Source organism: Passer domesticus, chromosome 1 (assembly GCF_036417665.1).
Source record: "Passer domesticus isolate bPasDom1 chromosome 1, bPasDom1.hap1, whole genome shotgun sequence".
Classification (NCBI taxonomy): Eukaryota; Metazoa; Chordata; class Aves; order Passeriformes; family Passeridae; genus Passer; species Passer domesticus.
This window is the reverse complement of record NC_087474.1, coordinates 155900008-155927885: the sequence shown is the minus strand read 5'-3', so window position 1 is coordinate 155927885 and position 27878 is coordinate 155900008.

Sequence of the window (27878 nt, the reverse complement as noted above, 5' to 3'; positions counted from 1 at the left end):
TGCAGCCTCTGCCAGTTCAGTCTGTCTGAAATAAAAATATCATTGAGCTTGTCTGTACAGGCTTTGTTTGTAGTTATACCATGCTGAAACACAAAGTTAAGTGACAAACTGATCTAACATCAGTTATTTGGTACTCCTGACAGAACTTGTCTTTGATTGCCATGTTCTTCTGAGGCTCTGGGGAATCTCTGGTGGTCTGAAGATTTGTCTTCTGGTCCAGCCTAATGAAAAGATATTGACATTTTAGTTTCATTCTTATTTGAGTCACAGTGACAGTTTGTATTACATTGCTCAGCTCAGATATTTAACCATGTTTCTTGAAATTCTTTTGCAAGTAATAGCCCTGTGCATTAAATCCAAAAGTTTTGACAATATCATCTTTTCCAAGAGAAAATGTTATTTACCTCCAAGAGTAGTACTCAATGGCCCTGGTACATGCATGTTGTTGAACAACAACCAAAAAACCATAATTCATAAACTCAAATTTCCATTCTGAGCTAGGCAGTAGGTTGGCAAGCTTGAGAATAGCACATAAATTCTGCTGGCATTCACTGGCTGCTCAGCCTGACAGATAAGGTATTCATTTAGTGCTGGGTCAGGTGGCAACTGATTGAACTCAAAGTTTAGAAAGCTTAGAATTTGATCTCTAAATTTCAATATGAAGATCCTTAGTTGCATTTTCACTATTAAAATTTCAACAGAATATTTTTTATGGCGTCACTTTAGAGTATATCACATATACCCTACTACTTGCATAGTCAAATAATCAAAATTTATTAATTTATACCTTTAATGAAATATATTGATAAGGCATAGACAAAATATTAAACAGAATTAAAATAAAGTTCATTAGGCTTGATGTCAAAATATTTCTTTCTCAAAGAGCAGTAGAAAATGTGTTATTCTGTCTCTCAAAAATCCCCATATGAAACCCAGAAACAAAATTCTCAAGAAACTGTGCTAGAATGATAGTATGTTAATTTAAAATAAAAAATTATATTCTTGCAAAAATTCATTTTGCACAACAAAATTTTTCAGAGCAATGACAAAAGAAGAAAATACGTAAGTTTTTGCTGTTTATACCTGATATTGCTAAGATCTTTTTTTCATAGCAGATAAATAAATAGATTCATAATTTCTTTTGTTAAGTTAGAAAGAAAACTTCTAGCACTTTTGACTATGTAACATTCTGTATTTTTTATTAGAACTTTCATTTTAAATGAAAAGTAGAAAATTTGTAACAGTAACTATGAATAAATATTATTAATAATGGATCAGCACATTTTATTTTGTGAAAGAAAACAATGGAAGCTGAAGAATAAGACTTGTTCAGTACAGATATAATTATCCTTCATTGGTCCCCATGTAAAGCACCACATATTTTGTTGTGTCAGTAGAAACACTCGTATTGTATTGTCCCCCTGTCCTTTTTAACTAATAAGAGCTATCAAACAGAGCAAAGTAGATAACTGAAATTATGTTTTCATTGGAAAGAAAAGCTGCATCCTGGTTAAGGGGTACTTTGATGAAGTAGCAAAGACCAGTTTAAAAATTTATGTTCACTCCAAACACAACTTTGAGAACCAGAGCTGCTCTCCTCACGTGGCCTGAGAGCAGCCTGTGTCAGCACACAGCTGGATATGTTACAGATGCCCTGGTTCTCCTCAGTGGTCCAAAAACTTCACGTTGACAGATTCAAAAGGATTCATGATGTAATTCCTGTAATGATTTAGAGCCCAGATTTTCAAAGGGAACAAATCACATCCTTGACTGCCTTGACTATGTTGACCAACACTGCATCAACCATAGAGGTTGTTTAGACTTATTGCCTTCATCTCTTTGTGCTTTCCCTGCAGATGTCTCCATTAAATCAGATGGATTATACCTTTTTTTTGGCAATTTTCTGTCCTCTTTTCAATGATTACTTGGGATGAAACCCTTTAGACGTGTATTACACATTGTGTCATTTTTCAGGATCTTCTCTGGACCTTTTCCAACACACTGTATACCAGCTGTAAATGCCACAGAGCATGATTCAAGAGATAAAATATAAATATTTGTAGTAAAGACATTTGGGTTTGAGACTAAAAAAAGATGTTATCATGGTAAGTCAGAGAAACTCCACCCTTAGAAGCGCCCTCTTTCTTTCCTGACAAAAAACAGAATTGCAGGACACTAAATGGGGTAAATGAGATTTAAGAAATCTTTGTTGCAACTTTGCTTTTGTTATATTAAAGAAATATTCAGTTTTCCAAATGCAGATATATGGTGGAATGCAAGATCCATGGAGTATTTCTTCTGTCTATATTTCTCTCTGCTTAAGGCGTTACGTCTCTTATTGGTCCAGTGTAGCACCACTCCCAAGAAGATGCCTCTGATATTCCAGGGCATCTAGATAGATGCCCATATTTAGGCCTTTTGATTAGGACCCTGAACCCATTCCAGATTGTTTTAAAGACTGTTTGTGTCAGTGATTTGCAAAGCAAAAGGTCTATCGAGTTTACCTTTGCATTCTTAAACACTCCAATATGAGATGTTAGGTAATGGCCATCTTAGTCTTTTTCTGAAATTCAACATTTAAATTTTTACACTATCCTGTTGCTGCTTCTAGAAGCTTTGCTTAAAGGAACAGCCAAAAAATATTATCTGCTCCTGTTTATTGTCTTTATCCTTTAGGTCATATATACGATGAAAAGAGTCTTACAGCTAAGAATTTTAACTATTGCAAGACACTTTATTTATCTTTAGAAATAAAATTGCAGGTTAATTCTTTTCAGAATATGTTTGATACACTCATAACAAAGGGAAATGCCATATAATTATTCTAGATTCAAAACAGGAATATCTCCTTAATCAAAAGTAGATATTGTGTGTTTTAGGCCTTTAAATATGGAGATGACAATGGCAAGTGGTTAGTTAATTATTGTAGAAAAATTATGTCTTATCTGCTGATTTGTGAAGAGTATGAGTCTGGTTAATTCTTGGCCTGCATCATCAATAACCTGCATAGAGCTGAAGATAAACTGTTTTCTTCTAATATCATGGCCCTTACTCCACCTGCTTCTGCTATTTTATTGAATTAAAATTGTTATTCCTAGTACAATCATCCACAAAAGGTGACCTAGAAATTGATTGTCCCCACTGCAGGGATCTATATATCTTTGTAACAACACTCCTGCCTAAAAGTCTTGCAGTCTCCACAGATAAAGAACAAAAGCTCAGATAAATTAAAATATCCATAAGGTTAGTCAAAGTGCATTTAGACATCTCTCAAACTAACTCAGTGCCTTTTAATTTAGATTCGACTTTTAAAGGTCTTCTTTTTGGACCCACTCTAGAGCTGTCAGAAGTTGCTTGAATCATTTAATTGAATTGAATTATTATTGTAAGAGATTATTTCTTTTTTTGTGTTAGCTCAATAGTTCACTAAACTTATTCTATTAAGACTCTGCTTAGGATGCTTAGACTTCACACTCATCCAAGTCAGATTGTTCCCCCAAATATCTGACCAGTGTGAGAACCACTTCTTTAAAACCGAGGAATGGATGGTGCAAGACAATTTCCTGACAACAAAATTATTTCTTTAGTTTCCTGTGGAGAATTGCTGGGCAAACCAAGATGGAGAAATATTCAGAAAAATTTTGTGATTGCAGGGAACACAACTGAAGGGAATTCTCCCCCTCTGACAATGATGTGAGGTGGTAAAAAAAGGTGGAAAGTGCAGTGAGTTAAGGGGTAAGATAAACACAACCAAGGTGACTAAACTAGAGATTAATCAAGAATTCAGTGATCATCAGCAATATCATTCTTGTTTTGACTCATATCAGCCATTTCAAGAACTGTTTCTGTATTTAACTACAATAGAAAGATATACACAGTTAGCCTGAGGAATCTAACCAAACAGTTTAAAGATACATTTTCAATCAATTAAAAAAATACAAAAAAGGAAGACTGCAGACTTAGAAATAAATTTCAAATGAGGAAAAGAAAAAAGCCTATCAAAAATTGAAATAACAGTCCCCTTAATAAACTCCCTTTCTCGTAAATAAGTATTTCAATCTACCAATAATTTTGTGTGTCTAAGTGGATATATATTCGTATATTCACACAGATATAAGTATGCAGACATACAACAGTATGGAGGTGGCCCCTTTATTTTTAGACCCAGCTGAGTTTTTCCAGCTGAGAATAACAAAAAATGTGAGAAACAGCTGTTTGAAAGAACTATATAAAGTCTATGTCTTACAAAAAAGATATAGGACCTTTTTCAAGTCCTATATCTTTTTTCAAAGATATAGGACCTTTCATACCTTCATCAAGCAAATGTGTATTAGGAATTAATTTGCCCCATTTTGATTTTGCCTTAAAGAATTTTCTGGCTTGTGAGACTGATGGCTATTGGTCTCTAAATGAGAGACCACAAGGGAAATAAGAATAAAAAAATATAAACAAGTTTGTTTATTTCTTAGCTTTTTACTTCTATTAGTTTTGCCATTTCAGATGGCATAAATCTGACAATTAAGCACAATGACTTTTCTGTCAATGCCAAATTCAGTGACAGGTGGTTCAATCAGCACAGAATTATTCGCATTCTGATTCTTTTATTAGGACATTGGTGTACTTTAGGATCAGCTTCAAACTTCTTTTAAAAAGAAACAAAGAAACAAAGAAACAAACCCTCCAAAATACAAACAAACAAAAGAACCAAATCAACAGAAGAACAGGATTCTTTCTGATTTATTTGTACACTTCACTGCCATTTCATTTTGGAACATTATTTTAACCCTTCTCTGATTGAAGACTTGGCACTTGGCTATCTTAACAAAGCTCTGTTGTGAAGATTTATTGTAAATCACCTTCACGAAATCATTTTATAAATGTGCACACACATCTGTTTTTCAGTTTGAGCCAGAATGGCATCATCCAAGCCTGCTAGACCACACTGACCATTATTGTTATCCATCACATGGATTTCTGCCATTTTCTGTTGTTTTGTGGGTTTTGTTGGTTTTTATTTTTTTTTTTTCACAAGCCTCACATTTTGATTGATGGAATCAATGAACTGTGGGACATTTTACAGTTTGACACAGGGCTTTATCATGTAGTAGTGGGCACATCACACCTCTCTGAATAGTGAATGATCTCTGCTATAACTTCCACCCGACCACAAAGTACAAAAAAGCTCAAAAATTAAACCAGCTTCTTCTAAAATAAAACAAATTAAGCAATATTAAATATACCTTAATGGCTGAGCAATTGCGCAAAAATAAGCATTCACAGAAAATCTTCAGTGTCACTAATTGTGATTATTGTGACCAGCTGGAATGTGCTGGGACCAGAGTACATCCCATCAAGGACTGAGAAATCACTGCGCCAGGTTCTGTAAATCCAAGAAACACAGAGGGGATGGAGAATATGATGAAGTTTGGTTTTTTTTGGTTTTTTTTGGTTTTTTTTAATGCACATTGCCAGTTTGTCTGAACCAATAAATTAAGCCGCCTTTGTTAATCACAACTATTCTCAATCTTTTCAAAAATTGGCCTTTCTTGTGTAATACTAATCTGGAATGCAAACTAACAATTAATCACAGTAAAAACACAGAAAAAGTACAGAAATGCTAAAGTTACACCAAGTCTTCGGTTTAAACTTTTTTTAGTATGGGCATATTATCTGATAGATTTGATGCTGGTTTTGGAATAAAATTATTTTTAAATTATAAATATTTCCTAGCATAAGAAAATTGGTTAGCATGAGTCTTTATCCATTAGATCATACTAACCAGAACACTAAATTTTATTTTTTTAAATATATTCAGCCTGGTTCCTATGACGTAGTCATATGGGAGATGTTTAATGTATTTTCATGTGCTTGTATAAATCATGTGTGCATATGTTTGTGTAGATTCTAATATAATTGCAGAGGCTGAAATGCTTTTTTAATATGTGTATGTGAAGAGAAAATTGTTGGCAAAAATAAGAGAAAGTGACTATTAGGTAGGAGGACTAGAGAATTAGAACAGGATACTGGCATCAAATTTTACTAAAATATATAAAATAGTGACTTTTACATAACACTTTCTTAATATTATTTGTAATTCCTTCTAGTGTACACCTTCCTGAGATCTTCTAGGCTTTCAAGCAGATTCAATTGCATTGCAGAAAAATAAATTTAGATGCAATAAGGACTTAGATAAAAATTTGGTAAGTATCAGCTAAACATAATGATGTAGAAAAATCTTTTTTAAAATCTATTCAAGATAAATTGTTTGTTCTCCTCTGAGTTGTTTTGATAAAACATTAATATTATTAGCTCACTGTCTTTTTTTTTCTTAGAATTGAAACTTCTTCATTGTTATCTTGGTCTTCAGATTCATTATTCTAATTAATCTTCCTGCTATCGAAGAGATTTCAACTGATGCTGATTGGTGCATTTTTCTCAGAATAAAGCTCATGGTTAGAGTTAATAATGCTGATATTCATGGGTTTAAAATGCAGTAGATCTGTATTCAGCCTAAATGAACTTGGCATGATAAAGCTCCATTGTTACATGACCTGCAGTCAATCTTGAGTCACATCACCTCAGGCCCTGACAGTGCCCTTCTCAGTAAAATGATTCTTTTACAGAAATGCAGGTCAAGTACAAGCTATGGGAAAAAAAGGCTAAAAGGAACTGGAAAATTATACCATGCTATTGATTCAGCCCCCTTATTACAGCTAAATGCAAAATTCTGCATAGTTTAATGTTCTCTTTTGTAGGTAAATTTAGTCTCTCTGTAGCTCTCTAAGACATTAAAGATCTTATTTTTCTTAAGATAGTGTTACCAACATGACTGATGAAAACTTAATTAGCTTGAGATGCCAACTTATATCCCAACCAAAATTGGAGGACTTAAGCTCATTATTCCCTAATATTGCATTTTATATCACATTTATATTTAATGTATCACAAGCCCACCAGTTACATTGCAATGAGTTGGGATGCATACAGATCCCTTTACCTTGCAATCTGTATCTATATATAATATTTATCTATATACAGGAATTGTCATGAAAGTGGCAGTAAGAATTTTGCTGAATATTGACAGAGAATTTCTTGTGTAACAAACACAATTTTCAAAGGAATTATTTTAAATTTCCAGTATGATTTCTGTTTTTTGCCCAGCCATGACATTCATGCTTGAATTAAAGATTCTATTCCACCTGCAGTCACCCACTTGACTGATCAGCTTGCTCAAAGAAACTGATACAGATCTAGTACAGCAGTTAAATGACAGAAAAATCAAAGTTCTAGCAACTTCCTTGACTAAGTGCTTTGAGAGGTCAAAATTCCTTGGGTCTGTTTGCTAATAATTTATTTCATGTTATTTCTAGACTTTTTACAACTTTGGGCTGTTCAAGATTTGCTTTCAAGAGCTAATAGGTGACAAAGTAAACCTCTGAAAATAGCTGGGACAAAAAAGCAAACACCCAGAGTTAATATTATTTTAACTCCAGTTGCAAACATCACATTAAGTAGAAATGTTGCTTTTGAAAAACTATACTGGAACTTTACTGAAAAAAGTAATTTTATGTGGGAGAATAATATCCTTTTAATACAGATCTGAGAGACTGTTTATTATCCTCTGCCTGAAAGTGGAAGGCTTTTACCAGCAGTGCAAATTACAGTGTTTCATCCAATCAACTAATTTTTAAAGTTAAAATGGTCAAGCTGCAAAGACGCCTGTGGTGACTCCCTTCTTAAGCTGAAGAATCACAAATGGCAGAATATTGATATTTGTGCTATTTTTGTTATTTCTTTATCTTACTGACTGTTAAAATTTACACCTTTCCATAAAAAGAGAAAGACTGTCATGTCAGATGAATTCAGATTAGAAAAAGACACAAAATATTAGGAAAAAAAACCCTAAAAATAAATACTGAAGTCTGTACCTAAATGGGGTGGGAGGTGGTCTCTGCAAAAGAATTACATAACCAGATAAAAATTGTGAGATTTAAAACCAGAATAAGTTTTTATCAGCTCTGAGGAAGGCCCAGGAACGTTTTTGGAATGTGCTAGTTATCACAGGTTAAAACCACTTGAGAGACAGTTCTGGTTGGAATATTAAGACCTGGCACTGCTTAATTTTTAGCTAGGAATGTCATCACTACCATTCTTTTGGTGACCTGTGCTGTACTAGAGGTCAGATCAGATTAGTTCTTTCTCTTTCCTGAATCTTGGATTTGTGCTATCCAACTCCTAATGGAAACATTGTGGAGCTGTCTGAAAGTGTGACCCTGTCAAAGTCATACTGAGCAGAATCTAAAAAGAGAGAATTCAGAGAAAGGTAATTTAGGAAAAAAAAAAGGGTCTATAAAAAATGGCAGATTTCAAAATGCTTCTGCTGCTGGTTTATCAAGGTTTGTTTTTTTTTTGTTGTTTTTTTTTTTTTTTTTTTTTTTTTTTTTTTGTTTTTTCTATTTTAAACACCTTTGTCAGCAGTTCCTTTCCTTCATGCACCATTTGATCTACAAGGGCTTCATTTTTTTTTGTGTGTGAAAGTCACTGTTTTTCTCAAAATAAGAACAATTATTTATACAATGATTTCTTAAATTCTGCCCTGATCCAGGAGATGGTGAATATCCGAAATGTCAAATAACCCAGTGTAATGAATGGAGAATCAGTGAGAAGGAACAAAGTAGCTGTAGCTGGGATTCAGAATTGCACCAGGGAATAGAGTTATAGGAATTACTCTGACAAGTGAACAATCACAGAACTCTAGAAACACAGACTGGTTTGGGCTGGAAGGGACATTCAAGACCCTCTAGTCTCAGTTGTCCTGCCAGGGACACCTTCCACTATCCCAGGTTGCTCCAAGCTCCATCCAACCCAGCCTTGAACATTTCCAGGGATGGGGCATCCACAGCTTCTCTGAGTGACCTGCGCCAGTGTCTCAGTACCCTCGCAATAAAGAATTTTTTTTTCTAATATCTAATGTTAACCTAATTTCTTTCAGATTACAGTGGTAAAGGCTGAAGTACTACTGCTGTTTTCACTGTACCCGCCTTCCAGATTTAAAATTTTACTAACAAGATTATGGAGGCGATGTTAATAAATAAATGTCATCAAGTTTAAACACATTCTTAAATAAAGTTCATCTCCATCTGTGTAGTGCAACTCATACACTAAACCCCTAATAGTCTGTTATATATACACTAGTTTTGAATTTAAAAAAAAAATCACCAAATAAAGTATAGATTAAGTTTTAGATAAAAAGTAGGGCAGAGTAAGACAGATTTGTAATGGCAGTTTGTGTCCTTGCCAACACTATTGTACTTAAAATTAAGAGTAATAGTAGTCTCATTCACTTCTTGAACACATGCTACTCATGTAGGAAGTGAAAGACAAGCACAAAGTAACACAGGCTTGGTAAACAAAAAAGATAAAGAAAAAGAGAAATTCAGAATGGACCCTTGTTTCTCAGCATCCATTCAGGACATCCCACCTGCTAACCCTGCTGCAGGCACAGAAACCAAAAGAAAAAAACAAAACAACAAAACTGTAGAGGCTTCATTCATAAAATTCAATAAGCTTGGCTGACATGAAAGAAAGCTTTCACTGCACCCTCTATTAGTTTCCTGAGTGTTCTTTTTGTCAGTATCTTCTGCACACACCAGAAAACAGACTCTCAACAAAAAAGTTATTTTATAAAATAGTAAATAACACCAGATTTCACAGCTTTATAGTGCTGTGCCTTCCCAGTTTACCTGGAAAAAAGAGCTTTCACTTCTGGGTCTGAGCACAGTGGCAGGTGCATCTATTCCCAAATTTCCCTAGGCTGCTGGAAGGGCTGGAACAGCACTTCCCTTGTATATTAACTCATTCTTAGGTGATGAGTAATAACTAATTTATACCTGAAATTTTAAAATTTTGTTTGCTTAGGCAGTAGAGATGATATGCCACTTATAAGACATCCTGATCTGTTTCTAATTCTGTTATTTCTATTTCCATTTCTATTTTATTTCTATTCTATTCTAACAATGTAACTTGTTTCATGCACAAATTTCTTATTTCTACCTATTATTTTTACTGGGATATTATCAGAAATCTTAGACTAACACCTTGTTGCACAGACTATAAGGGTAAGTCAGTATTCTCAAGGGTAAGGGCTTTTTCAACAGAAAGTTAGGGACTGGTGATGGAGACAGTAAAAGAAAACAAACTAAAGGGGATATCAGTTAAAAAAACCCCAAACTTCTCTTTAGAAATAGCAGTCCTGCACCTCCTCCATTCACATGCCTCAATATTTTTTAGCTATCACAAAATAACTGTGGTTTTCAGGACAAAGTTATCCCTAAATTTCTACACTAATTATAGCTTCTTCTAGGCAAAGGGAAAGTATGTGGAAAAAATAACAAAATTTCTCACTGAATGGCAAGTTTGGTTTTTTTTTTTTTTTAGAAGTATATTGGAGGAGGAAGATGCTCTTTATTTGCTGAGTAAACACAAGTTAAAGGTGCATGTGAAGAGCCTTAAAAATTGAGAGATGGGGAAACATGAAAACAGGTATCACAGAAGGATAAGAGGTGGCAAGACAAGGAAGAAGAAATAAGCACTAGAGACAGCAAAGGGGAAGGACACCCTATCCATTAAAAAAAATCATGTCTCGAAAAACTCAAAATGAGGAAGGGAGCCTTGGGAGCAGATGAGATGCTCCATTTCCCCACACGGGGAGAGGGTAGAGCAGTATAAAACCACATGGAAAACCAAAGGAAATTTGGGAAGGTGTCTGCTTGTGTTTTGAGTTAATTCATCAAAAACCTCTTCATCCTGCACCTGGGAGACCAGGAGCCATCAAGGGCTGCGGCCATCAGCACTCCACAGCATCTTTTCCATGGAAAGGCATAGTCAGAGCCATTTAGCAGATTAAGTGTAAAAGACTAAGGTTTCAGTGAGAAGTACAGATAGTGATTAACCATTAGCACAAAGTGTCATCTAATCAATGCAAATAGTAAAAATTCCTTTAAAATTTGAAGTTTATCTGATTTATCAGTCTTCTAAAAACTCTTTTGGTGATCTGTAGTTCCCTTGACGATAAATAGTCACCTTTACATACAAAAATATGTTCAGTTACAACACTATTGACTGGATGAATCTTGAGGACTGGAGGATTAAATGCTAATTTTTGACTTTGCACAGGTGAGAAACAGAAGTTCTGGAAATACTAAGTGGTTACTCATTATACTTTGACTTTGTCAAAATTCACGTTTATGTTTGACTACCTTTAAGCATCCATTTTTCAGGATTGGGAGTCTGATGGAATTTGCTACAGATTCTCTGCAAACTGAGCTCCTTTTACAATGAAGGTGATAGAGACAGAGTTTTCGCTTTCATATTCATGGGAGAGTCAGGAGATGTGTTCAGATCCAGGGCTCCAGAACTTGGTGCTTTCAACTTAAGGATGATCACAAGGACCATAAAACAGTGCTAGGAATTTATCCAAGTGGAAGTATCAATATAGTAACATAAGCAGGGAAAAGGAAGGAAAAAGGGAGAGGGGAAAACCCCAAACAGGAAGGTTTACTGTAAATATTACATTAATTCTAATATTCTGTATTTTCCAAGCAGAGGTTTAGAGTGACAAAAATGGAATTTTCAAACATGAACTAGTGTTGTTATTAAGGCTGATAAATTACTGATTTACAAATATTCAGTGTGTTCTGAGTGCCAAAAAAAAAGAAACCAAAGCTAGTTCAGACATACTAATAAATTTCCTAAAATACCAAATAATTTTCAATCTGCTCCTCTCAAGTTTGATTCTGGAGTCAGGTTTCAAGTACCTGGCATCAAAAATATTTTGCCATTTTTTACAATAAAGGATCAAAAGATATGATCAACTTAGAAGCACAGGCCTGTTATAAAATATGAAGCAAAGAGAGTTCACACTTTTCAGTGTGAACTTTAGATTTGATTTATGACAACTAATTATATAGAAAAAATTTTCATTTTAGATCCCAATTTATTTAACTAGACAAAAATATATCTGCTAATGTTAGACATAATAATTGAAGACTAAAATACTTTTTCACCAAATAAGAATGGCCAGCTATTTCTAAATGTGCTAAAATAACCCAGCAGTGAATATAGCTTATAAACAGAGAAATTCTTGGACCAATAATACTGAATAAGATGTGACATTTAATTCTGCACAACCTGATACCTATTAAATACTTCAGAAGGTAAGTTTGGTTTATTGATTACTTGCTTGCTTTTTTTCCTAATAGATGATAAGGCACTATAATAGGGTGAAATAAATAGGAAATATCTTCTTTGACTGCTTTGCTATACTTGGAAAATTATATTGTTTTCCATATTACTATATCTCTCATCATTGTCTCCTGGTTTATCCAATTACTTTATACACTTTCATTGTAAGAATTTTAATTTATTATCTTGTTTTCTTTTTTATTTTTAGTTTTGTTTTTCCTACAGAATCTAAGACTTTGAGGAATTGATCTCAACATGAACTCATGGGAACTACCAATTTTTGCAATAACTTTTCCAGTGACAGTTTTCTGATATACTGTTGATAAATTAATGACAAATGGAATTGAGATTATAAAAAGACCCTGACAACAGTGAGTGTTGCACAAAACTCTATCCACGGGTTACATGGCTGATGACATAGACTAACAAAAAATTACCTTTAGGAGGAAAAAAAAACGAAGGGAAGGGAAGGGAAGGGAAGGGAAGGGAAGGGAAGGGAAGGGAAGGGAAGGGAAGGGAAGGGAAGGGAAGGGAAGGGAAGGGAAGGGAAGGGAAGGGAAGGGAAGGGAAGGGAAGGGAAGGGAAGGGAAGGGAAGGGAAGGGAAGGGAAGGGAAGGGAAGGGAAGGGAAGGGAAGGGAAGTCCCAGAATCTGGCTGCAGAGAGTGGCAGTGCTGTATTTAGAGGAGCATCCTCCTCTCGGTGTTCTCTCCAGTGCACCAAGTGCTAACAATTAAGGTGTCTCTGCTGACAGAGCTTGTTCCCGTTTATGATGCTGTTAGTGCTGAATGGATGTTCCTAACCAGGTGCAGGTGTCTCCAGCTATGGCAGCCATGCCCCATGAGAACCCACCACTGCGGTGATATCTGCGATTGCAGGTGTGAGGCAATGAACAGAATAACTGTGTGACAGCAGCATGAAGCCACAAGGAAATACACTGCCCAAGAGCCACTGAAAACTGCCTCAGTTGCTGAGGAAATGATTCAAGAGTTGCAATGGAAAGAGAGGCTGCAATTTTGCAGGAGAAAGGCCTTTAACATCACAAAGATTAGGGCATTTTGAGCAGTGTTCAACAAGAGAAAGAAGAGGATTTCACTGTAGAGAACTGAGGCACCTCAAGAATTAAAAATGTTTTATTATCCAGTGATTCAATGATACAGCATTTCAACAGTGCACCTAGGAGATACCACCTGAGTTATTAGTTACCTTGGCTACATTTGCATTCAAAAGAAAGGAATGTGCATTTCTGCAATGCATTTGTCTGATCCTAAAGTAGACACTGAAATTGATAGGGTGAGTTCTATCCTGAATATATGTTTGGTTTTTTTTTTTTTTTTTCATTTCAGATGCAGTCTTCTCTACTAAGATTCATGAAGAATATTCTGAGCTTTGGAGAATAGAACTCTCTCATCTCTACACCCACCACAACTGAGGCAGCTGCCCAGACATAGCCCTGTTGGGACCATGCTGCCATCCCAGGGCCAGCTGCAGGCTGGGCCCTGCTCCTGTGGCAGCACAGCTGCAGCAGTGAGAATGGCTGTGAGATGGAGCTCGGGGAGGGAAACTCCTCTGCTCCATGACAGAACTCAGGGGGAGGTGAGTAGGTTGAGGAATTAAGAGATAGGAGGCAACTGTGACAAGTTCCGGCCTTGGGCAGCAGGCACATCTCCAATTTTCCTGGTATAGCAAGGATAAGACTCTGCAAGTAGGACCAAACAAAGATGTGGAAGATGTTTCTTACAGCTTGGAAGTGACCCCAAGGTTATGTTCGCCGCTTCCATAATGAAATAAAGATGGGTCATTGTCTAAGGAGATTCCTTTTGAGGAGAACAGAAGGCCCAAAATACTGACTGAACTCAATTCTTGACAAAACCTTCATCCCTGGAGGATCCTTGGATTAATATCCATTCTTACTTTCCATGCAGACACCAATACAGTTGCAATAAGTGGTCTCAGTCAAAAGAGTCTGCAGGGGCCTTGGAGGTTAAAGGATCAAGGATAAAAACAGTGTTCTCCTCTATCCTTCCAGAATGGAGGAATGATAAATGAAGAAACAAGAAGAAGCAGCTGATCAGTTGCTTCCTGACAGGTGTCACTGGTAGAATTTAGGGGTTTTGAACACAGATAAATCCACTCAACACCTGTGGGAATGGCAATATTACAATACAGGGAGGACTACAGCGTGACACATCTGGTAACTGCCATGAGCAATGCAAGTGTAATGCAGCTTGACAAATATTTACCGAGGAAGTAAAAATTATTTATGTCAGAATGAAATCTCAGACACGATACTTCTGGAAAATGTGTGTAAATTCTTTTCAATGTGTTTAATAAATACTAATTGAAATGCAGGGAAAAATATTCTTTGGGTAATCAAGTGAAGGAAGAACCTGTATTCTATGACTAAATGAGAATATTTTGGCTTGATTACCCTCGTATAACAAAAGCTAAGAAAGGATGTGATTGCCATCTATAAACACAGGTTATAGGGGAGGATGTATGGGAGTGCATGGGAAGGCAGGGAAGAGAGAGCTGTGGATGAAACACAACCTGGGCACTATGGCAAATGAAAAAAATGTGTTTGGAAATCAGAACCAAATGCCCAAATCTCAGGGTGGCCACACTGGGGAAGGATTTCAGGAAGGATTACAGAGACAAGAAAATTTCTTATCCAAAATGCCATTATGTACTGAGACTTCATGGAACACTGCACTGTCCTCAGTGCTGCAGACAGACCCTTCCAGTCCACAACTCCTTGATTCTTATGACAGATAAAAAAATTATTTTTATAGTGATGCCTAATGAGATTTCACAGAAATTATTAATGAATGAAGGGTTGAGCAATGGATCCCCATAGTAACAGAACAGCTCTTAGGAAAGATTTATCCAGTGGGAGTTAATGAACTAATTTCTGATGTTATCCTTTGAATTACTTAGGGACATAACACTTTTAAAATATTTTAAGAGAAGATGCTAAATTTATTTTGCATTGGATTGTCTGTCTCAATTTCTACCTGGAACTGGAATGGATTTTTTTAAATTTATTTAATCAGATTTTGTTGACAAGGATGAAAAAAAAAAGTTTTGATGATTTTGTTTGAATGTTTTTTTCTTTATTTAAAATTACTCTTCAAGACTTCAGTAGTTAAAATACAACATTTTCATTTCTATGTTAAATTGTGTTCTGTTCATGTTCTCTGCTCATGTATCATGATAGTATTTTAACCAGTCTAGTCTATTTTATTTTTATATTTGGCTTGTTGAAGAGATCTATTTGTTACTACCAATTGACACAGCTTACTTGATGTTCTTTTCAGATCACTATGGTTCTTGACATTGACAGGAATTAAAGGAAATTGGAACAGAATCACTTAGGATAAAAATTATGGCACTACAGAATAATATCTCAAAATCTTCCAGCTAAACCACAGTTCAGATTATAAAGTAAATAAATAAAAATTCAAATATAAGGCTTTTTAGATGAGAAGTCAGCAACTCAGGTAATATCACATCTTGTTTTTGGCTGGGATAGAGTTAAATTCTTCCTAGTAGCTGAAAAAGTTCTGTGTTTTGGATTTAGGAAAAAAAATAATGTTGAGCTCACTCTGATGTTTTGGTTGTTGCTGAGCAGTGCTTAAACTCAGTCAAGGACTTTCCAACTTTCCATGCTGCCCTGCCAGCGAGGGGCTGGGGAGGCACCAGAAGCTGGGAGGGGGCTCAGCCAGGACAGGTGACCCCAGTGGCCAAAGGGGTCGTTCCCTCCCATCCCACCTCATACTGAACATTAATTAATGTGGGGCTGAGCTGGCCATAGGAGTGGCTGGGCATTGATCATCAGGGGTGAGAAATTGCACCGTGAATCACTCAAATCCTGCTGGTGTTTCATGGTTCTGAATAGCAAACCCTGTTTGGTGCGACAAACTCTCTTATTAACAGTGTGGGAATACTTGGGTGTACAGAAGCAGTGATGTTTCTATTAATACAGAGTTGCATCCACACATTGTAATTTTCATAAATAAACTATTTCTAATATAGGCAAGTTGTCCTGCCTGGAATACAGCTGGTATAATAAGCCAATAAAAAATAAGTATCAGTTTGCTATTACATTTGAAATGACATGTTACAAAACCTTACTAATATATAAACATTCATACGGAATCTTTATCTAAAGCCAAATATCCTGGAAATGTACTTTTACTGGTAATTTTAAAGATTAAACACATCTTATTTGAGGTTGCAACATCAAACTGTCAATTCTTCATGAGAAAAAATTTGAACTTATTTTAATTCTCTTTGCATGCTTCCTAAAGAGTGCTTCTGAATATCTTTGGTAGCATATCTGATAATCATCCCATATTTATAAGTTGGTTTTTTTTTTGTGTAGTAGAAGTAAAATTATATAAGGACTATATATATATATATATATATATATATATATAATATATATTAAATAAAAGCCACCTCCCTTTTGTTGAAGGATTTCTTATTTTTAGTTTATTCTTCATATCACAGTATCATCCATGCTGTTAATTTTCAGAGTATGAACTCAGTTTCTGCAAATACAGATTAAAGATTAAATTAAGTGTCAAGTTTTCTAGATTCCTGTACTAATTATGAAAGGAAGGCAAAAAATAAAATATAAACACATTTCTTCTAGTTGTGTCTTCTGGATTTTTGTATCAGAGCCCTTTACAGACATCTAACAGATCGTCCACACCTGTTGGTTCATCAGCACCTACAGATAATGTCCAGGTAAAGCACTTCCAGCAGAACAGATCCTGAAACTTGTAACTGGGATATGATAGCTCAGATGAGGAATTGGGTTTTAAAATGCCTTGAATTCTAGTTTCTTTAGATTCTGTTCCTAACACTGGAAATTTCAACATCTTGATGATACCCCTTCATCTTTTCAGCACAGTTTTGCTGGATATTTTCAGTGTGACGAAACAGCCCAAAAACTGCTCTCCAAAAGTCCAGGGCAGCAGTTCAGCTGAACCCTTCTCACTTCTGCAAGATTCAACAGCTCCATCCTTTCATGCTGTGTCCAAGACAGGCTCCAACTACCACACCACCTGCCTATTCCCTTCTTCCCAGAGCTCTGCCATGGAGCAGAAGACTTTCCTTTCCTGAGGACAGACCACACCCTGCATCCTGAAGCTGGCACCAGTGTGTTCCCACCCGAGTTCTTTTTGTTCTTTCTTTTTTGCTTCTTTTTTTATCAAATTATTTTTCTACTCGGAGCTTTTATGGCCACTTTTACATCTTGGATAAACAAGAGTCCTTCTTTATATTCTTCCATTGCTTTTCAGTGGTCTTTGTGTCTAAAATAATTTATAGAACCCTCTCAAGCTTGTTCAAGATTAATTTTCCTATCTGAATAAAAATGGGACCTTAAAGTACCTCCTTTTTACCCCTTTTTGTTTCTTCCATCAGCAGCTAAACTGAATTGCAGCCAAAAACTTCCATTATAGCATTTTCCAAAGTAAATACCTGAAGATCTTTTTGGCATCAAGCATGTGTCTGCAATTTGTTTATTCTTCTTCCAAGGAACTATAACTGGCAAGAAAAGAATTTTCATCCCTTTTTAACAATTTTCTACTTGCATCCATAACCAAAAAGAATTGTGCAATGTATTGTACAGTCTTATCACTACAATTATGATACGGGTTTCTGTAGAGATTGTTCATGACACCTTAGTGGTAGAAATTTCTGCTTGGGCTCTCCACATCGCTGTTCATTTTCAGTGTCTGATTATGGCTGTGCTGTTATCTCTGCACTGCCACGGCCACACAGCTGGGACCAAACCAAGCAGTTGCCTCAGCACCGTGTCTGAAATACAGTGCAATATCCCTGAGGGTGGCAAACCCATAATTTTTGGTGCTTAGGTGGTTAAAAGCCTGGAGAAAAACCACAGAAGAGAATGAACAGATGTGCTACTTCTCCTGACTTTGAGGCATTTTAGTGATTGGCCATGATCAAAACAAAGCAGTTCCAGTGGTGGGAATAAAGCAGGAAATTTGAGTTCAGATAATTTTGGGGATGAAAAGAGGCTTTTGTGGCAGCATAGGTGTAACAGGTGATGACAGGGAAGGCTGGCCCATGAAAGGGGGATTTGCCTTGTGGGATTTACATCAGAAAGATGAAGGGGCAACTCCACAGACAAACATCAGAGAGGAGCAGCAACGAGGAAGGCGTGTATGATCTGGATGCTGATCTGAGCTGAAATCAGAATTGTGCAAGGGGTAGACAAGACAAATTGTAATTTTTTTTTTTTTAAATAAGTGTAGTCGCTCTGACCAGATATTACATTTAGATGGATGTAAATAAGATCACAAGGTAGCCTGAACTAATTTGTTACTTTTCAGGCCTCTTCATGTGAAGTCTGTTTTAGGTGAATGTTGTGTCCCTACTTAGGTGTGACTCTAATTCTCATGTAAGTTGTGGAGAAGGTTGAACTTTAGTGTTTTTTCACTCATTCTTAATTTTATTTTTTCAGTCATATACTCCTAAACAATGTAACCATATCAAAACAACTTCAGTTGGGTTTTTTTCCCTCATGTATAATGCACTTTTTTTTTTATTTTTGAGCTAATATTAAGCTTAAAAAGAAGAATTTTGGATAATAAGGTATTCATTTTCAGCAACTCATATCAGCAGTGACTACATTATTTCAAAACTGGAACAGAACAGAATCCAATTTGAGCCACTTTTATGCTCCTAACAATGTCTTTGCAGTGAAAGAAAACAAGATGATAAAAGATGCAAAGGCTGACAGTTCATAGATACAAATACCTGAATCTGTTTGACCAAAACATGTGTCTGAGAAAGCCATTTGTTCTTGATATATGAGATGAATATTCCTGACCCCAGGAAATTGAGGGATGGGAATCAGATGGTTATGATTAATGTTATGCAAACTATTTTACAAGTAAACCTAGAGCAGTGGAAATTGCTTTCCTTGTAGATGGGCTGGGAGACTTTATGACAAATAATTTTCTTTTTTGGCTTTCTGTGAAGTCTTGCATATTTCTTTATCAGAATGAAAAATATACGATCAAAAAACCAAACAAAACTCAACTCTGCTGTCTTTTCCTAGTCCCAATGTCATTTTTTTCTTTATTTTTGGAAAAGCAAAATTGTGTGACTCATCACAGAGGGAAACTAATTAAATTAAAATTAAATTTGATGCTTAACATAATTCCACTTTCTCCACTCTAATGATAGCATGAAACAATCAGAAAGAGGCTCTAAAAGTAGGAAATAAACAACTATATGGAATATATTTGAAGTTTGCATTATCTTATGAAGTCTTTCTTTCTTAAAAAAGAGCATTTTGCCATTGATGGACAACGATCCTCAGGAGGGTGACTGAATGGGAGGTTGTGCAAATACTTTCAGATATCTGCACCTCCAAGCATTTGATTAGTGATTATTCATGCAATGCAAAAAATGCTTCTTCATCTTCTACTGCTATAAAACATGTCTCTAGAACTCAAATTCCAGAAAAAAAAATCCCACCCCTCCTTCTTAATTACCTGGTTCTTTCTTCAGAAAAAAAAGAGAGAGTCAAGACAATAAACAAGCCAGAACAGAGCACCTGGTGCAATGAAAGGATGAGATCACTTTAGAGTGTTTTCTACAGATCTCCAGAGTGATATTTTTATATTGTGTGAATTTGTTGTAGAAATACTGTTTCTGTTAAAAGCAAATATTTGTGTTTGCCTCAAATATTTGTTCAGTGTGTAATCATATACCTCCCTCATTGTCTGTGTTATGTTTTTACAGTTGAAAAGAGCAGTGGGAAATGACTGCTGATTTGTTGCACAATTTCAGCTTGCATTTCTACTTCATCATATTTATGTAATACATAACCTGTGTGTGTATTCCTTCTTGGGACATTGTAGGACTCCTACATCAGTTTTCTCTTTCAACCCCAGAGCAAAATTCATCAGAATATTAAGCAAAAAACTCAGACTTTCAAGTAGATTCATTTTCAAAGGATGTCTGTAGAGAATACTTACATAAAAAATGAAGGTCATGTTTTCAGATGGTTCAAATCACAGTAGGTCTATTTAATGTTGCAGCTGTATTAATTTTGAGTAGCTGGGAATTTTAGAAACATAGACTCTTGCCTATAGAACACCAATAATGTTTATTTGCACCGAACCAAAGCTAGTCCTGATACTGTGAGACAGTTTCTAGTGGAAACTGCAAATTTCTGAATTACTCAAGGATGTTATCTGTTTGCGTGGCTTATTCCAACAGGACTGTTCTAAACTAAACTGGGTGAAAATTCACAATGAGCTTGGTGTGGAAAACCCCATAAACTCTTCACAAAACTCTTGTAAATCTAGACAGTTCCTTCAGCGGTGGCCAAAGAGGAGCAGTCACTGGCATGGCTTATCTTCCTACTCTTGCCTCATGTGACACTGAAAAGAAGTGGGAATAATGACACAAACAGACCATAGGTGCTGTATGAGCATGTCCAACATTTTGTCAAACACCACTAAGTTCCACATCGAGTTTTTTATTTAAATTCACAGATACTTCACAGAGGGCTGAAGTTGCTGTACAGAGTGGAGATTTGATTTTCAGAGGTTCTGATCTTCTGCTCAGTAATTTGAGCAGAAGACTCTAATGACTTTTATTTTAAATTATTTTCTCATGATTGCAAATGCTACAGCAGATAACGGAATAATGAATTTACGATCCCTCAGATGCTGTGAGCATAGAACTCCATTTGCTCTTAGTGAAGCACAATTTTTCTTGCTCACATGATGGAAGAATTCAAATGAAGGTGTGGGAAGAGAAAGAGAAAATATTAATCAAGATAATAATAACAGTAAGAATCCAGGAACTTTAGGAAGTGATGGTCCTTGACACTTTCTATGTGTTTACTTCTAAGCACCAGAGTTTTGTGTTTTCTTAGGAGGTGCAGAAGAACAGAGTAATAACTTTACTGGGTCAAATTCTGTTGGGGATAGTATTTGCCTCTTCCACAGCTGCAAGTAAATGCATCAATTATCTAAAGTGTTTTAATGGACTAGTCAAAACTGAGTGCAGTTGGTAATAAAAATAAAGCCAAAAGCTTTCTGCCTATTAATGTCTAGGCAGATACATTAGGCTGCTGAAGAACAAGTGAGAGAAAGAAAAGCAAAAACTTAAATATTTAGCATCCTTAAACAATATGCTTATTGTTTATTAATTACAATGAAATGGTACTACTGATTATTTTATTAGGAAACATTAGGAATGAAATTTTCATAAACAGAATCTTTAGAATAAATCCCTTAGCTACAAACTTTTCTATATCTGAAAATAATTTTAAAAAAAATATATTCTTTCAGGGCTGAAAATTATGGCAGTCTTCTGGAAAAAAAGGAGTATTTAAAATCTGTCCTCTGTCTATATCATCATTTCAGTATATGTAGCTTCTTGTTCAATATGAGCTGATGCTTCTGGACCATACAAGATATAAAATCCAATGAGGTTCTAAATTCAAATTATTGGTTTTTATTCAAAACAGAGTGGTATCAGTAATGGGGGCTCCCTGTGTGAATTTGATAGCAGCTCAATTATGATTGCTATAGGGAGGCTTTGTTGCATGTTAATTTCCTTATAGAATCAGTTATGAAATTAAGATTTTTTTTTTCTTTTTTCTTCTCCTTCAGTCTGACCTTCACCTCTGGATATTTTTTTGGGAAACCAAAAATAACTTTTTATTCTTTGGTCACTTCTGTAATTTTCTTTTGAGTTTAACTATAGTGGAACATGCATTTCATTGGAAAAGGTAAAAAAAAAAAAAAAAACAAGAAAGGGTAGAGAATAAGATTAAGATGAAAAAAGTTTTGATTTTCTGGACAACAGAAGAATAATGTTATTGCATACAAATTATTTCTTTATGAAAAAAAATATGTAGAGAGACAATTCTTTCCCATTTGCCCTTAAAAATGATGAACCATTCTGTTTATCAGTCTTAAAAAAAAACCAGCACAAATACTTCAGCATTTAGAGGCCTTGTATTATTAACCTTCCCCAGGAGACCTGTTCTATAAACGAGACTTAAGAGAATATGACCTTTTGCCAAAGAGATAAGGAACTGATACTGTGACAGTAAATATAAGACATAAACAGTATATGAATATGAAGACATAAACAGAAAATGAATTAGAGATTAGCTAAACTAAGCAAGAGATCAAATATTTTGATTAAATTGGAAACCGGCAAAGAGTTTCCAAATTCAGCTGCTGGAAATGATTAGAATTTGTTATTTAATTTTCTTTGCTGTAGGATCCAATCAAACTTGATATATTTTCATATTCATGGTATGATTTTGAAGTAATCAATGTCATGTTTATGCAAATATAGCCCAATTAATATGATTTCTCCAAACAGAGATTTAAAAAAGCTACTAATGAGGTTTGCATTTCCTGTATTTAATTTAAACATCTATGTGAATTCCAAACAAAACACAGAAGCAGGCCTTCCATATTTAAGGGAAGAGTTTTAGGAGCCTTAAAATGAGCAATACGTTGAAAACTGAGGGCAAGAGCTGGAATAGGAAACACACGATGTGTAACCCTGTAGGGATTTTGGCTTCAGGAGAGACAGCTCTGTTCAGACCTTTGAAATCAGTCTTCAAAGTAGATGTCTACAAGTGTTCCCTGGGAGAACCATGTTAACTCCTGAAAATGCAAACACAGAAAGAAGAGTTGCTGGTGCTGATTACTGCTAAACAGAGGGAAATTCAGATTCTCCCTCAACTGGGCACTCTTTCAATAGCTGCCTATTAAAAAAAAAAATAATTTTTGTCATGGATTTAAGAGACATAAGCCATTTCTAACTGCTGCTTGCTTTATTTCTAATCAGTCCCAAATGTGCCTGCATGGCTAAAAACAGTCAGGTCATTTTACACAGCTTTGATTTATCCTTGAGCATTGCATTTTATTTTGTTATTTAAAGATTATAACCCTGTGGACACACAAAAACAGTTCCTTTTGGATATTGAGACAAATTCGTATCTAATTGAAGGATCTGAAAGGGGTATAGGATGGGCTACTGATCACAGTGAAGACTTCTCCATGTAAAATGACCTTTTGGGGCCAAATGACTTGAAATGGATCAGCTTTATGATGTCTTTTAAGACAGAAAACTATAATTTACAAACATATAATTCTTGGTCGCTAAGTTCATTTCTGCATCTTCATCTAATCTATTTTGATAAATTGGCTCTAACAGAAAGAAAGCTTCTGTTTTGTTTTCCAAACACTCCCTGTCCTCTGGAATTTCTTCCACTGATGGAGAACAACTACACAATTTCAGTACATCAAAACACATGTTCAGTGAGTAACTCAATTGTGCTCTATTCATAGTCCTTTAAAAGCTTAAAATGTAGCAGTCCAGGAGGAGTTATTCATCAAATACATTTTATTTTTAAATTGCATGTTATCTGTGTTGTACATATTAGAATAAGGAAATAAATTTGCAGCTTGATGTACTAAGAGCATTTTTCTAGAATTATATTTACTCAGGTTAGTCTAAATTCAGTACAAATAATTTCTGCATGCTATTGAAAAAAACCCACAGTATCATTATTAGTTAAAGGTAGGCTGAGAAAAGAACCCTAAATACAGGTGCTAAAAAATTCTTTATTTTTTTCTATAATTGCAAATATTGCTGTGTGCCTACAACATTAATTCTAATGAGCTACTGACAATTGCTCCCAAACAATTAGAATTATACAATTATTTGGTTTAAAGAGCACCTAGTTCTACCCCCACTGCCATGGGTAGGAATGCTATCCAGTAAATCATGTTTCCCCAGGTTTTTTTTTTTTTTTGTGTGTGTGGTTTTTTTTTTGTTGTTTTTTTGGGGTTTTTTTTGGGGGTTTTTTTGGGTTTTTTTGTGCAACCCATGGCATATTTGGCTTTCTGGGCTGCAGGTGCAAACTGCCAGATCATGTCCAGCTTTTCATCCACCAACACCCCAAGTCATTCTCCTCAGGACTGCTCTCAATCCATGCTTTGCCCCTCTGTTTGTGCTTGGAATTGCTCTGGCCCAGGTGCAGGACTTTGCTCTTGGCCTTGTTGAGCTCCACAAAGCTCACACAGCCCCAGCTCTCCAGCCTGCCCAGGCCCCTCTGGATAAAATCCCTGCCCTCCAGAGTGTCAACTGCACCACACAGCTCAGTGCCATCCATGAAACTGCTGAGGATGCGCTCAATCCCACTGTCCATGTCATCAAAAAAATGTTAAACAGCAGTGGTTGTCCTTGAATGTGTCACTGTATTAGATGGCATTTGATTTAAATAATTGCCTCCATAGCCAACACAACAGTCCTTTGTGTTGGATATACCATGGTTTTGGTGGAAAGAATGGTAGTGTAAGGCCATTTATGTTCACAAATCCCTGGATCAAGAGTTGGGAACTCAACTAAGCTCTTTTGACTAAGTATCTCATACAACTTAGCTCAAAAATTTCAGAAGTCACAGTGGAATTTATCACACATAGCTCTGAGGTTTTCAGTATCTGCACATTTGTTGGAGTGTGTCTTAAAATCCTTATGGTCAAATTACTGAAGCAAATTTCATGAGGTGGATATCTCTATATTAAATATTTACTGGTGAATAAGGTTAAAAAAATTGATGGAAATTTTTTGCCCTGGGTAAAGGTCTGAGGCCCAGAGGCAGGTTGTTTATCTGCAGATTCTGTCTCACTAATCAGTGTTGGGTAGTTCTTTCTAACAAACATGGAAAGCTGTTACAGTTGAAGTGCATAATGAAATTATGTCACATAGGAATAGGAAAAGATGAATTTTTTACTTCTGAATGTAAGTACTTGAGTTTTTCTAATTTGTTTGGTAGGTTTCCTTCCAAATGAATTCCCTAAGGTAACAACAGGAATCTCCACCTGAATCTTTTACTTACATGTGAATTTGAAACCTAGATTCAGTGTTTTAATAATTTCAGAATTTTTCAGTATTTTTTGAATTCTCATAAAACACTGTAAAGATTATAAAGATTCAAACAGGGATGGAGAATCCATTTAAACCTTATTTTATTTGCAATCTCCATGGAGTTACCATAAATTCCGGATGATCTCTTTTGAGCCACTGTGGGAATTCTATGATTATCAAGAGTGTTGAATCACCTTTTTTCATTTTCTTGTTTTAGACATTCATTTTCCCTCTATCTTATATTTTCAGCATACACTATTTATAAAACAAAAGTCTTTCAACTTAAAAATGTACAGTACTGAGCTCAAAGAAATGAAGACATGTCCAGCAACTCTGTATTTCTCCCTGCAAACTAATTCAGCAGATGTTATTCTTTTTCCTAGGTTGAACAATACTTGGGAGTAAACAAGAAAGGAACTGTCCTATTTAAATCTTTTCATGTTGAAAATAAAAAATCTTTTCATGTTGAAAATAAATCAGTTACTGTTGGCTTTTCTTTTTTTGCCTTTTTTTTTTTCTTCCTTCCCCTTAGCAACACACCAGAACCAGGGATTGTTTCTAAACCAGGCAGACAAACATGACAATCAGAGAACAATCAGTTTTGGACATACAGGTATGAAACTCCACATTATTTAGTGCAGGCCTGACCATGTGGCACAGGCTATGCAGTCCTGTGTTCAAGAGGGGATAATACACAGTGGACTCCATAAGTATAATTAATGATGAGACCCTTAGAAAATGTCTATACTGAAATGCCACGAGTTTCAGAGTTAATGAAATACCATCTACAAATTCCAACATTGTTTTAAGCCAAGGTCAGAATTGCCTTTAAAATTTGTATTTTTTCCAAAAACACATGGCATAGATCTGCATCCCATCATCTTATAAGGATGAACCAACTACAGGAAAACAGCTGAGTGTCTTTTGCATAACAGAGAATGTCCTTTGGTTATGGCATTGCAGGAGGTGGTTTTGTTACTGTACATCTTGCAAGGGAATAAGCACCAACAGGGAATTTAAAATTATCATAAATTTTATTAACGCTTGTCTCATTTTCTTTGAGATGTGTTTTTAGGATGGGGACAAGCCTGAGGTGAAAACAACAAAAAAATAGTAATGTTAAAACAGAAATACTGATGCTGAATTTACTAAAAATTTTTTTTTCAAATTTTATACTGTAGAACATGACTCGTCCTCTGAAGTGGTAACAACAGAAAGTCATTCTTTGTATGCATTTTTTGTAAGTGGTCTCTATTTATAAATAGTCTCGGATGTAGAAGTAGCTCCTGGAAATCACCTAGCAGGAGAGTGGGAGATACCAAGAAGTTTGTGTTTGGAAGTTTCCCAAGGACTGTCAGTCCTTGTGACCACGGCTCCTGTTGAATCTGCAAGAACTGACAAAATCTTGAGCCTGCTCAATCAGTACAGGGACACAGCTGGGTTATGGAGCTCTGACTGCACCCAAAGGGGAGGCAGCTGTGGGTGAAGGCTATGGAGATTCATGGACAAATGTGGGAATGAGGAGCACTGCAGGACACTTTCTAAAAGATTAACAAGCAGCTGCTGGCAAATCAGCAAAATCCACCCTTTCTGAGAGGGCAGATTCTATTGTGAAATCATGTTCTGAGATTGCTGAAATTGCACTTGAGCTGCCCTCCAAATGGATAACTGCAAATAAAAGAATGTGTGTGTGTTACTGAGCACCACGAACAAGTGGATGTGCTGTGTGACAATTTAGCTTTTATTAATAACAGCTCTGTAGATACTGCCTCAGTGAAGGAAAAGCTTAGGTTCCATGTGAGGAAAAGGAAATTTACAGCAATCTCCTTCACCAAAGAAGGACAAGAGATAGTAGAAGTGGATGAGGCACCGTGCAGGATGACAGGAATTGGGTTCTAAATGCAAAACTCCCCAATAGCCATGTATGCAATAGTTGATGGAACACTTCAGATCAGAAAAGTCTATAGCTTAATATGTGTCATTTTGTGGGATGATCTGGGTAGAAAATCCTGAAAAGGAAAGCACAAGCAAGCTTGTTCCAGTCTGCCTTTCTCTTGGACAGGACAAGCTAGGAATGGCAGGCACAAAAATTTTATTTATTTGCCCAGATCCAGAATAATATGCAGATTTATGAATCCCAACATAATCTACAACACCGAAAGTGTTCCCTGAATATGAAGGTATATGTATATATGTGTACTTTGATCACAATCTTGATTCAGGAACTTTCTTCTCTCCATGACTGTACTTAATTTCATCTTTTTAATCAAAAGAGTTGTGGGCTGTAAATGGAATAACAAATTTTTGTGAATGGTAAAATATCCAGGACCCCTCCATTCACAAAAGTTCAGTGCTCCCAATGAGATAAGAATTAAATCACAGAATTGTTAAGACTGGAGAAACTCTAAAATCATTGATTCCAAGCACCAAGTGAATCTTGACTGTAATTTATTACTGATGAATGCTGTTCTAAGGCGCTGGGTATTACAAACCACAGAAAATGGGCAATAAAGTAAACATTACCATTTTAGAAGTTATTTCCTTGACTCTTTCTGCTATTTTGTAGGTATTCAAAATATTAGTTTTTAAAAGCCTAGCCTGTTTTGGTTTTGGATTTTTTTTTAATGAAAATCTGAGCTGGGAGGTAATATGTAATAGAAAGCTTGTCCAAGGGTATCAATAA